General features: G+C 33.3%; 1 long non-coding RNA gene and 1 pseudogene across 1 annotated transcript; both read right to left on the bottom strand.

Annotated features, from left to right (window-relative positions):
- Positions 1-3,069: 3,069 nt before the first annotated feature.
- Positions 3,070-7,120, bottom strand: LOC120172180 (annotated as a pseudogene).
- Positions 7,121-8,275: 1,155 nt separating this feature from the next.
- Positions 8,276-12,037, bottom strand: LOC120172240. Its single transcript, XR_005520946.1, has 4 exons — positions 11,976-12,037; positions 10,984-11,097; positions 10,775-10,898; positions 8,276-8,420 (listed from the first exon to the last, which is right to left on the bottom strand). It is a non-coding gene; the product is annotated as an uncharacterized LOC120172240 (long non-coding RNA).

Raw genomic sequence — 12,037 nt, forward strand, 5'->3', positions numbered from 1 at the left:
ATTGGAAGTAAAATAAAATAGGTGGTAAAATTAAAACAAATTAGGAAAAAAAATTGAATTGAGAGACGAAAAATGAACTTTTAAAATTACGGGGGACTGAAGTCGAATTAACCATTTTCCATTCAAAAATACGCTAGGGGATCCGATAGGGTTTTCGGGTCAAATGGGTTCGGTATAAATACCAAAAACCCATTAACACATTTCATTTTTCCCTTCTCTTCAAAATGGATCAAACACCCCCCCCCCTCAAATTTTCTCTGAAATGTTCTTGGGTGTTCTTCATCTGATGAAGAGCACCGTCGAAAAACCCAGAAACCAGCCGGCCACCGCCTCGTCCGCCGTTCATCGACAGTGGCCAAAACTTTTTTTATACCATTCGAAAGATCTTCCTCCCCTATCTCAAATATCTAATTTGTTTTTGTAAAACGACCTTGGGGAGGGCTAGATCTAAAAAAAAGATCTCGGTCGCCCTCCCCCGATCATCGGCCAACCTTTTTTGGTTTTTCGGGGTCAAAACGAAGAGGAAATAAACAAAATACCTACATGCAAGCATCAAACCGAAAAAAGGTGAGACTTTTACCTTTTATTGCTTTTCGAAATTTTTACAAAGTGCTTCGATTTCTTTCGTATTTTCACTCGTAGCTTCTATGTGTATTTCTTGGTGTTTTTACACTGTTTACATGCACATATATATAGTCTAAATAAACCTATTTTTAGTTCTGATTTTAGAGTTTCTCTTGGACTAAAACACTTGTTTTTCTTGGTTGTTCTTGTTCCATGAAATCACGCTGTCGGAAAGATCGAGGATGGTGGTCTCGGCGTGAGGCGTGAGGACTCTCCAAGAGTCTTCGTTTTGACCGGCTCTATTAGTTGTTGCGGAGCTGAGAAGAGAGGGGCGAGAGTTAGGGTTTGCAAACCCTAACTTTTCCGGTTCGGGTCACTCCAAGACCCGGGTTTATTGTTGTTGGACCACTGTTGGGCTTCTGGCTTTGTAATCACTGGGCTTATGGGTCTATTAAAAACAAAAAGAAAGGATTAAATATGTAATTAAAATAATAGTATATTATAGTATATAGTATAACATATTTATGTATGCGTAACATATTTATACGATACAAATTAATACTATATAATATAATAAACTAATCTAATTAAATGAATAACCCGAGTTAGACGAAAATATGTGTCTACACTAATGTGGACCTCTAACTCGTCATTAGTCAATAACAGTATCAACTACGTTGTTTATTTTGTAGCAACAAGGGGCTACATTGAAACCACCTAAATAGTTATATAATCATATTTCCAAAATTGAAATTATGATGGTCAAATCAACACCAACCTTATAGTTAAGTGGTCATTTGAGTAGTTTACCCAATAATAATGTAACGAAATAAGGGTAAATTACACTGATGACCACTTAACTGTGGTAGATTTCATTTTGACCATCGAAGTTTTGATTTAATCAGACCATTCAACTATTTAAATACTTTAATAAAGCCAACTATCGTTAACATTTAAAGTAGTAGGTGATGTGACAGTTAAATATTTTGGTATAATTACACAATTAGTCCATGTTACTTATACATTATTTCAATTTGATCTTAATTTTAATAAATTAAAATAATTTTAATCCTCGAATCAAGAGTTACATGTGTCATCATTCGATTAGAAGACCAGATTTATTTTAATTTAATAGATTTATTTTCCTCCAATTAAGGTTACTTTCTAGTTGAAAGAAATAAATCAATGTTGAAGGTGGGAAGGGAACAGAACTTAGGACCCCTGGGTGAAGTGATAAACTCCAAACCATTATGCTAGGCAACCTTTATTAATATTTTAGAAAACAAAAAAATATATATCTTGTATCCTTGTATGTAAATGTTTACCCAAAAGTAATAATATTTTAAATATTAAAATATCTTTTGTTTTTGTTTTAACTTATTAAATTATTTTATTTTGGTTTAACTTATTAAATATTTTTTTATTTAATGTAAAAATATATTTTATCTTCATCTTCACTTAAAAATAGATTTTATTCCTATCTTATTTTCTAAAATATATTTTTAAAATATCTTAAATTAAAATATATTTAATTATAAATTATATATTTATTGATCTTCATTTAAAATATATTTTATTATTATTTTCAATTAAAGAATATATTTTTATTATCTTAACTTCAAAATATATTTTAACTAATATATTTTAAGTTAAAATATTTTAAAAACATCTTTTAAAAGTTAAGATAATCAATATATATATATATATAAAGTTAAAATAAGAGAAAAATATATTTAAAGTGAAGATAAGATTAAATATATATTTTTATATTAAAAATAATATATATTTAATAAGTTAAGACAAAAATAAAAGATATTTTTAAAATTTAAGATATATAAAATACTATTAATAAAATATTTACATACTAGCACAAGATATATATAATTTGTTGTCTAATGTATAGCAATGGTTGTCTTGACCTAATGATTTGGCGCTTGTCACCCTATGCATGGATTTATTTTTAAATTTAAAATAATTTAATTCTCCAATCGAATTATGACATTTGTCACCAATGACACATAGAACCTCCTAATTCGGGGATTAAATCTATTTTAATTTATAAAAATTAGGACCAAATTAAAGAATATAAGTAACAAGGGACAATTGTATCATTATATCAAAATATTTTAACTGCTACATCATATACTCTGTAAATGTTAACAGCAGGTGGCTTGATTGAAGCATTTAAATAGTTAGGTGGTCTTATTGATTAAATAGAAACATCAATGGTCAAAATGAAATTTGACAATAATTAAATGGTCACCGGTGTAATTTACCCAAGAAAGAAATTGAAGAACCTTTGGTAATTAGGTCTAACAAGAGTACAAAAGGCTTATTTTCAAAACAAAGGAAAAGTTCATGGGTCTTGATAATATTTTACCTAAAAATCACTCGTATATAAATATCATTGTAGCACTTTTTTTTTTCATATTTCATTTTTCTTTATGACAGTTACATTCGACACATTCAGCTATGAATAATAAAATATGAACCCTGATGGGCTTTTCAAATATATTTATATCTCATTTTAGTCCAAGTAATAAAGCTAAAGGCTTCTTTTGAGCCTAGATATCTCGCACAATCCGGCCATAAGTGCTGCACGAACACCATGAATGAATGCTTGATGAGAATTTGAAGGAAACTTATATCGAAAAACAAAATCAGAAAGAAAGAAAATTACTACAAGGCATTTATAAGATCAGTGAAGTTGAAGACCAGCCAATTAGCCTCGCCGCAACAGGCTCACGGAGTTGAACACCGGCGTAGCAAATGAACAAGTCAGCACCTCCTGGTTTACGAGCCTATGTTGCGAGACGAAAAAAAGATCAAATGAGAAAAACCGCATCTAATAAGAAAAATGCTGCTCAATTACAAGAAGGGATTTAGTTTAAAAAGCCCAGAAATTGCCCTTATCCATCACATAACTCGATAGCCTATAGGTGCTCAACGATTTAAATCAACTAAATGAATAGACAATGAACTTCAGAATATGTTTGAGACACCTTTACCCTCACTCTCCTGGTTTACAGGCCTATGTTTTGAGATGAAAATAAGATGTGAAAAACAAAACAATCCGATAGACTATAGGTGCTCAACATTATAATCGATGAATAGACAATGAACTCGGGATATGTCAGAGACACCCTCTCCATCATTCTCCCAAACAACGAGATACATTTGACACAATTAATAATTTGTTCAAATTTAAAGAATGTTGAACATGAAGCGACCTTCCGCTTAAACATGCATAAAAAAAAGGAACGACTAACTTCCACCAACCCTTGCGTAAAGATGGATTCTGTCACATTCTGTTTATATAAGAGAAAGTTCAGATGAATTTGCTAACCTCAAGATCGGTAGCACCATCACCGATCATGACTAATGCTTTGAATCCCTTAACCTGAAAAATTTCTTTAGTCAGACTCAGAAACAGAACTTTTTGCCAACCGATACAAAAAACAGAAACAAGACTCACCTTTCTTATTTGTTGAACAGCCGTAGCTTTTCCTCCACTCCTTGAAGTAGGCTCATTAGCATCAAATCCTAGAAACTCCCAGAACTTCCAAAGACCAGCTGATTGGCAAAAATGTTTTCTTGTGGAATCCCGAGGATTGATGCCACAGGCTACAAAAGAGTTTCTCAATTAACCACCAAATATTATAGTAATATCCGATAACAAGGTTGTTTTAATGGAAAGGAACCTACATGCTGTATAATGACTCTAAACTTATAAAGCAGATCATCGGATACCACATTGTTTGGTTGTAAAACAACATTAACCATATCATACATACTTCAATAGTTTTATATCTGATTGCAGGTTTCAAAAAACGGTCCGCGACCGCGATTTCGTCATTGATATAGCGGTTTCGCCGCCATCCGAGTTACCCGCGACGGCCGCAATCACCGTAAATCCGAAATAACCGAAAATGTGACCGCGACCGCGATTTGAAACCCTGTCTGATTGTTCTCCCAAGTCACCGTTTGCATTTTGCTGCATGTCTAGGACCTAAAGCCATGCAAGGATTTGCCACTTTGTGTTTAAATGAAAACGAAAACAGATTTCGATAGAAAATACCTAGAAAAAGTCTAAAATATATGATTATTTTTAATTTTTAAGGGGAGGGGCCACTGCCCCCGCCTAGCCCAGCTCTGTTTCCAGGTTCTTAAGTTCGAGTTTCCATTTTCAATGCCTTCAGAATATTGCAAATGATTTTAGACTATGCCCATCAAAATGGAAAACAAAACCCTTGAATGTCTTAACAGAATAAAGTAAAACATAGATAGTCTTTCAAGCATTTAGAAGCATAGTTGCATACGTTGATCATTTGGCGGAAGCCCCAAATTAGATAAACATTGGTATTCCTAGACTTCAGCTTCTTGACTAGTTCTTCTATGCCAGGAGAAAGCCTATATATCAGTAAGAAGAACAATGAACACGGCCCTTAAATCATTATGTCGAATAGAAGACGATGAAAATGGCAAACATAAATAAAAAAAATGGTTAATTCATCGTGAAGTTGACGCCCTTCCATGATTATATTAGTGTAGCAATTTTCTTGGAGAACATAGTTTTGGTTTATAGTATTGCTAAATGATGATATACAAACATTAGGAAAGCCCAAACCGAGGGGCAACAAACAAGTTTTATAAATTTAAATTACATACAACAATTATAAAAGTTAATATGAGTTTTTGGCAAATAAAAAACCTTATGTGACAATCACTTTCTATTAAATCATAAACTGAGAAACATTATATAAAAGATGAGAGCTTGACTTCACTAACCTAGGACAGTTGGCTATAGAACACTGGGTTTAAGGTTCTGAAACATGTAAGATATTGGGAAAGGTTAAGATGGTTGTTTCAGAGACAAATGGCCAATGACAAAATAGAAGCCCCGGAATTTAGTTTGTTATAATGTAGCAACATTAAAATAATTGAATTAAATGAAACTTCGCTTGCAACAACAGGGCAAGCACTACAACTAAAACAAATATAACAAGATGTCACAATATTTAAAACAAATATTGAACATATTGCAGCACAAAAATTGCAAGTTTAATTCGAATTACGGACTTGTTAGCAGAATGTATTAATCTGACGCTACTAACTATCCATAACTGAGAAGCATTGTTATCATATGAACATATCAAGATATAATCAAGACAATGAAGTATAAGCCTTGTACCTAGGGGCCCTTTTTTCGAGATAATCCTTGACTTGAGATAGGGAAGGTTTGAATAAAGACAATCGGGCAGATAAGGCCTCCTCGAAAGGAACAGAACCACCCATTGCTCTACAAATAAAATAAAATAAAAGAATAATATATATAAAAAAAGAATCAACCGTCTATGATTCACAATGGAATTGAAGTAATTAAAAATGTGGGGGAAAAACCTAGCAGTCCATTCTGCAACAGCCTTTCCAGCCCCACAAAATTCTGCAAGTTCATCGATGCCCTCATCTACACATACCGTGCTATCAACATCAAAGCACACGGCATCAGCACTTCTCCACAGCTCAAGAACCTCTGGAATGTAATAAAGGAGACTATCAATAATGGTAATCACAATTACTTTTTCAAGACATAAAAAAAAATATATTACTCAAACTTGGGTTTGAATGTCAAATAGTTTGCGTCTGATACAGGTATGATCAGATTTTTTTCCATGCATTTCTATGCATTTTCAGAGGATCCTTGTAGACCATATCCCCATATTCATGTGTTAAACACAAATGTCGACACAAGAAAAACAAAGAGTCGGAGCATTCTAACTTTAAACTCTTAACCAGATTCAGGCTTTCATCATTCAAGCTCATAAATTCGGAAGCCATTCAACTTTAAAATTAAACCCTTTCTTGTTATTTATCCAACATTTTGGGGGAACTCGATTAAAGCAATATAAAAAGTGAACCGCTTGAAATACTAGGATAAAACCTTTGGAAGGCTGCTTATTATCAATGTGCCGAGTAGTTGAGGCTTCTGATGGTTGAATTGAAGCGGCAATATAATCCAATGAATCGGGACGATTCACCATCCGAACTAAACCCTTATTCAAGTTTTTCCTTAACTGCAAGGAAAACTTAGGGAGAAAAGCAGAGTAATGCCGTCTACAAGAAGCTGGAATCGGAATGATTCGTGAACTCGCCAATCCTTCCATTGACAAAGTTATATGTTTCTAACAATCCAAAACAGCAAAGCAAAAATCTTCCAATACCATCAAAAGAATCTATTAACAAGCCATATCCAGAAGAAACAAAACAAAACCCATTTCAAAGGAAAACTATACATTAAAAACACAACCATATGAGAAAATGTACAAGTACAACATACAATCAAAATTCTCGCATTTTATCAGACACCGCCATAGATTAAGGGAAAGAAATATTGAGAAGAAAAAACATTGAAACATGCAGAAAGTTAACAAGGAAGGCAAAACGAAGCTTACCGCTGAGAGTGCAAAGATGTTGGAGATTGGATTTGTAGCTTTTTCAAAGCTTTTGAATGGAGTTTGTGGTTACTGCTTTCGGATCTCTCCCTCCCTCTGGGTTGGTAAGTATGTATGTTTTCTAAAGTTGTTGGAATAGTTTTTGGTTAAATTACTAATATAGTCATTCATGTTATCTTTTTATTCCTTTGGATTACTTATTACCGATTTTATCACCAAACTTTGAATTTTATTTTTTTAGGCAGTAACAAAACATTGTGTTTTAGAGCGTTTTTAATGGAATTAACTTGATATTTTATTTTCCTTCCTTTATCATCAATGTCCTTTTCATTATCATTTAACCATCGTCAGACATTATTTATCAGTTTGAAACTAAAATGTCTTTCTTCTCAATTTTTTTTTCCAAAATGGATAAAATTTAAGTTCAAATTGTGATTGTACCTTAGTCTAATATAATCTATATCTTCTAATTATTGTAGAATCAAATATATTATTATTATTATTTTCTATATTTTTCATCATTTAATTTTGAAAGAAATATTTAATATCATCGAACTAAAAAGTTCAAAATTTTCAATTTAAGAAAAAATTATTTATTTATCTGAAAAAGAAAACAAAACATTGCATACTTAATCGGAAGTGACAAAATATGAAATTAAAAATTAGGTGAAAAGATCAGAAATTTTATAATTTGAGTAATCAACACAAAGGGAAAATTAAGGACTGAAAATGTGGTTTATCCGTATATTTCTTTCTGATTGTGCCGAAAATAATTACAAAAGGCACACTTGGTTGGTGAAGACTGACTAGTGAAGAAAACCCAACAAATTCGAGTTTTACATATTTTGTAAAATTAAACTGGTTTCGGACTGATTAAAATTGAGTTAATTAAATTTTATTATCTATATATATATATAATAAAATAAAATTTTAATGCATACAATAAAGATACAAAATCACTCAAAATATTACAATTTTACAAATTCTCAAAAGCTTAAATATTAAAAATCCCTTTAAACATAAAAATTCAAGTAAGCTTTTATTAAAGAAATTTGGAAGTGAAAAACAACTAAAACGATAAAACATAAAATAAAACATGCATATAAGATAAAATTGAATATGATAATCAAATATATGATATCACATGTATTATAAAAACTCGGTATATCTCTAAACACTCTTTCAACATCTGTATAAAACACATTTATACAACATAAATCCCAAAGTTGCAAAGAATTAAAAATATTACATCTCTGCAAAATAATTCTTTCATGCTCGTACTAAAGGTTAAATCATATTCTCTATTTATAGAGTCAAATGCTTTATCACCAACAATTTGTTGAAGACAATCCTCAAAGCATCATACTCCACATTCTTTAAGATCTCATCAGCAAGAACAGATACCTGAAAGTACAAATGTTGCAAGTATGGAGAAAAACAGTAGAAAAAGTCCAAAAAAAAAAAACAAGATTCAAATATATTAGAAAATTAGAGTTCATCCAAAAAGGTTGCTGGTTAACACAGTCAACTGCAGTCTACAACATTGTGTACAGGACAAATTTATCAAAAGGCAAGGTGGCTAGGTAAAGGAAGGATTACGGAAAGTTAAGGTTGAACTCCAAGTGAATTTGGGATTGCATTATGCATTTGATGTTAGACAAATTGAGCATTAATTAAAGCTTGGTTTAAAAAAGCGCGCATCATGCGGTAGGGGTACATAATGCGGTCTGATGCGATCCGATGCGGTTGATGCGTGCCGTTGCGTTTAGTAAAAGTTTTTTTGGGCGTTTAGTAAAATCTTGGCCACCACAGTCCCGGTCAAGGTAACCCTGACAAGAAAAGCAACGTTGCACTGAGTGTGGTCGCCGTTAAAAACTTGGCCGCCTACCGAGATGATGGAGCTGACTCGTACAGCTTCTGAGTCATGGGTTTCTTTTGATCATTCGACATGATGAAAAGCCCTGATCGTACAATGAAAGAGATCAACAAAAGAAGGGCAAAACGGAGTGTAAGATGATGAAAGAGGATGTTGAGGTGAAAAGAGAGCTGTGAGGGTGGCGTTATAAGGAGGGAGGTTAAGTGTATATTTAATACACCTTTATCATACGCGTGTACCGTATTATCTAGAAAGGTGTAATGTTGTAATTGAGTCTGGAGTATTGTGCGCGTGTTTGATTGAGCAGCTTTGCATGGATGTTAGTTGATGAGGATGTGACGCGTGCCTCAGACTCTTGGGCGGGCTTAGTAACGGATCTTTTTCTGTTCGATAATGGGCATGCGTTTCGATGCACTACTCGGTTGAATTAGTTCTTCGCATTAATTCAACCATATGGATTCACACTATAGTTCAAATTAAATTTTTAGTTATTTTAAGATGAAGATTTGGTGTTTCTTGATGATGATCTTACATGGGATGTGGTGGGTAGAGTTTCCGGGGCTAATGAGTAAAGTCATTTCACTAGAGGATCAAGAAGAGGAGGTGATGATGGGATCGGCCCATCAAGAAATGATAAAGGAAAAATACTCGCTCTTGTTGATGAAGATGAGATGGAGGAAGACATTGGAGTGACTGATGATGATGAGGGAGATGGAGACGTGCTCGGGTTTAATGATGGGGATCTTGGAGACATTTAGTTTGTGACTAGAGAAAGTTTGGAGAACTTAGTGGGAGAAAGGGAAGTGGGGGCTATTGTTGATTTGTCTTTTGGTTGTTTTGATTTTCCTACGCGTATTTGTCTATTTTGTTATTCAACATTTATGAAGTACTATTAAACTACTTTTGGTATTAATGAAGTATTTTGATATATAAGTATTTACAAGGTATAAAATTAGTTCAAAAGTATTTTTTTGTGAAAATTGGCGCATCGGTTCGTGATGCGAGCGCATCATCATCACGCATTACGCATCGGCTTCGGAGAACTAACGCATCAGAGCGCATCCCGCATTTTAAAACCAAGAATTAAAGCTAGAATTGATATTGATAAGTGCCAATGTTATATTCTATCTCAGGTTAACAGTTTGAAATGTGTTAAAATATAGTCTTTCTTTTGGATTTATGAGTCCAGCATTTGATAATTGTCTTAAATATTAGATTTGAGACCAAAGGTCCATTAAAAGTTTGCTTCTATTATCATATTCCCCTTATCAGTTCGAACTTCATTCAGTCAATTTTGGTAGCTCCCACTTGGGAATCTACTAAATGTATAGTGGGATAACTAAAGACTACATACATGTACAAATTAGATTATTCAACTAACAGAGAACAATTGGAGAATTTTCACCTGTAAGCTCTGTAGGTTTGTGTGAACAATACCTAATCCTATATGAAGCCTTTATGGCTTTTATGGGAAGACTGAGGAGATCTACCAATGAAGCCAGGATATTATCTCTTATTATTTTAATTTCCAACACTACGACAGATTAACCAACCTTAAAGCATTCTCATTCAACCCAAAATCACCATTTATCAAACTCTAATTAGATCCACAACAAGACAACCTCCAACCCTACCTTAAATTACTGTTCTGGCTATTATCACATCCCAGGTCAGTAGGTTGCCCCAAATGGAGTCTTTCCTTTCTAAACCAACCGGTTAAATGATCTATTATCAAATTAATCTATAATTGCTGGTCCTCCCATTATATGACTGGATTTTTCTTAATGTGATATATCCTACTCCTGAATGACCAAAGATGGCAATAAAGAAATCAAGCATTTAAAGGTTCTTTCATAGTCGCAAATAAAGCACAACGACAGACCTGAGTGTAGTTCAAAGGATCTTCTGCAACTCAGTTATGATTATCTCAATGTCCTTCTTAGAGTCCGAATTAATTGAGCCTTAGCCTTCTCTCCCAAATAACATATTTGTTTCTTTTTCAGGACCTTCAGAATTAAGATATTGAACTCATAAGCATCTATTTGGATACCAAAAAGAGGGAGCAAAAAAGCAGTAGCTTGGGAGATATACCAGAGTTCAACTTGTGGAGCCCTTTGCTTATCTTGATAGATGTAGAGTTAATTCCACGACAGAGACCTTTGTCTGAATAGATGGTCACCACGACGCTCTTCTTCACATCAGCACCTAGCATTGTGACAAGACATTAATAAATGAGGTAGAAGAAAAATATAAATTTGATAGAAGTAAAACATAATAGTAACAAAATATTGAAGGACAAAACAAGAGAATGAATAGAAACCCTATAACATTAACCAAGCAGCTTCGATTCGCCACTCTTTTCAACTTGAACCAAGCATACTAGTTATTAACTGAATCAAACTATGTATTGTTGATACATAACCAGTTCTGTAATAACCACAGCCTGTTTAAAGCATATTTCCTTAGGCGCAAATGATGAACTCTCTTGTTTCTTGGTGGAAAACGGAAAATCATTCTATTTTGCTTCCTGGGGTGATTAGACTGTCAACTGTTCTGGTGGACAAGCTTAATCCATTTCCCTTCTAACAGAGGTTAATGCCTTAATTATCTTTTCAAAATCCCAATTTGAAGATGTACATATAAAAAAATGAGCTAAATAGTTGATTCTGGTCTGACTCGTGATCTAATTTTCAAAATACAGGAAAGTCAAAGTATAAAAATTTGATTGAACCTTGTACGATTTATAATGAAATTTATTTTTAGCTATTTTTTAAAAGAGAATTAATGCATTAACCTCTGTTAGAAGGAAATGGATTAAGCTTGTCCACCAAAAACAGTTGACAGTCTAATCACTCCGGAAAGCAAAATAGAATGATTTTCCGTTTTTACACCAAGAAACAAGAGATTTCATCATTTACGCTAAGAGGTAAGAAATATGGCAATTAATTAAAGTTTCCTCTCTTTTTGGGCGCCTGAGTTGTTAATCTTCGAACATAAATCAAAGTAAATAAAGAAGTGCGATGAGAATACACACACAATCATAAACGAGAGACAGCGAGAGATGGAGAAAATGAAATTCATACTCGTAAGAGGGAGCGAGAGGAGGATCGGACGGCGGTAACTGGCAGTGAGACACCAAAGGAAC

Source organism: Hibiscus syriacus, unplaced genomic scaffold (genome assembly GCF_006381635.1).
Source record: "Hibiscus syriacus cultivar Baekdansim isolate YM2019G1 unplaced genomic scaffold, ASM638163v2 tig00111847_pilon, whole genome shotgun sequence".
NCBI lineage: Eukaryota > Viridiplantae > Streptophyta > Magnoliopsida > Malvales > Malvaceae > Hibiscus > Hibiscus syriacus.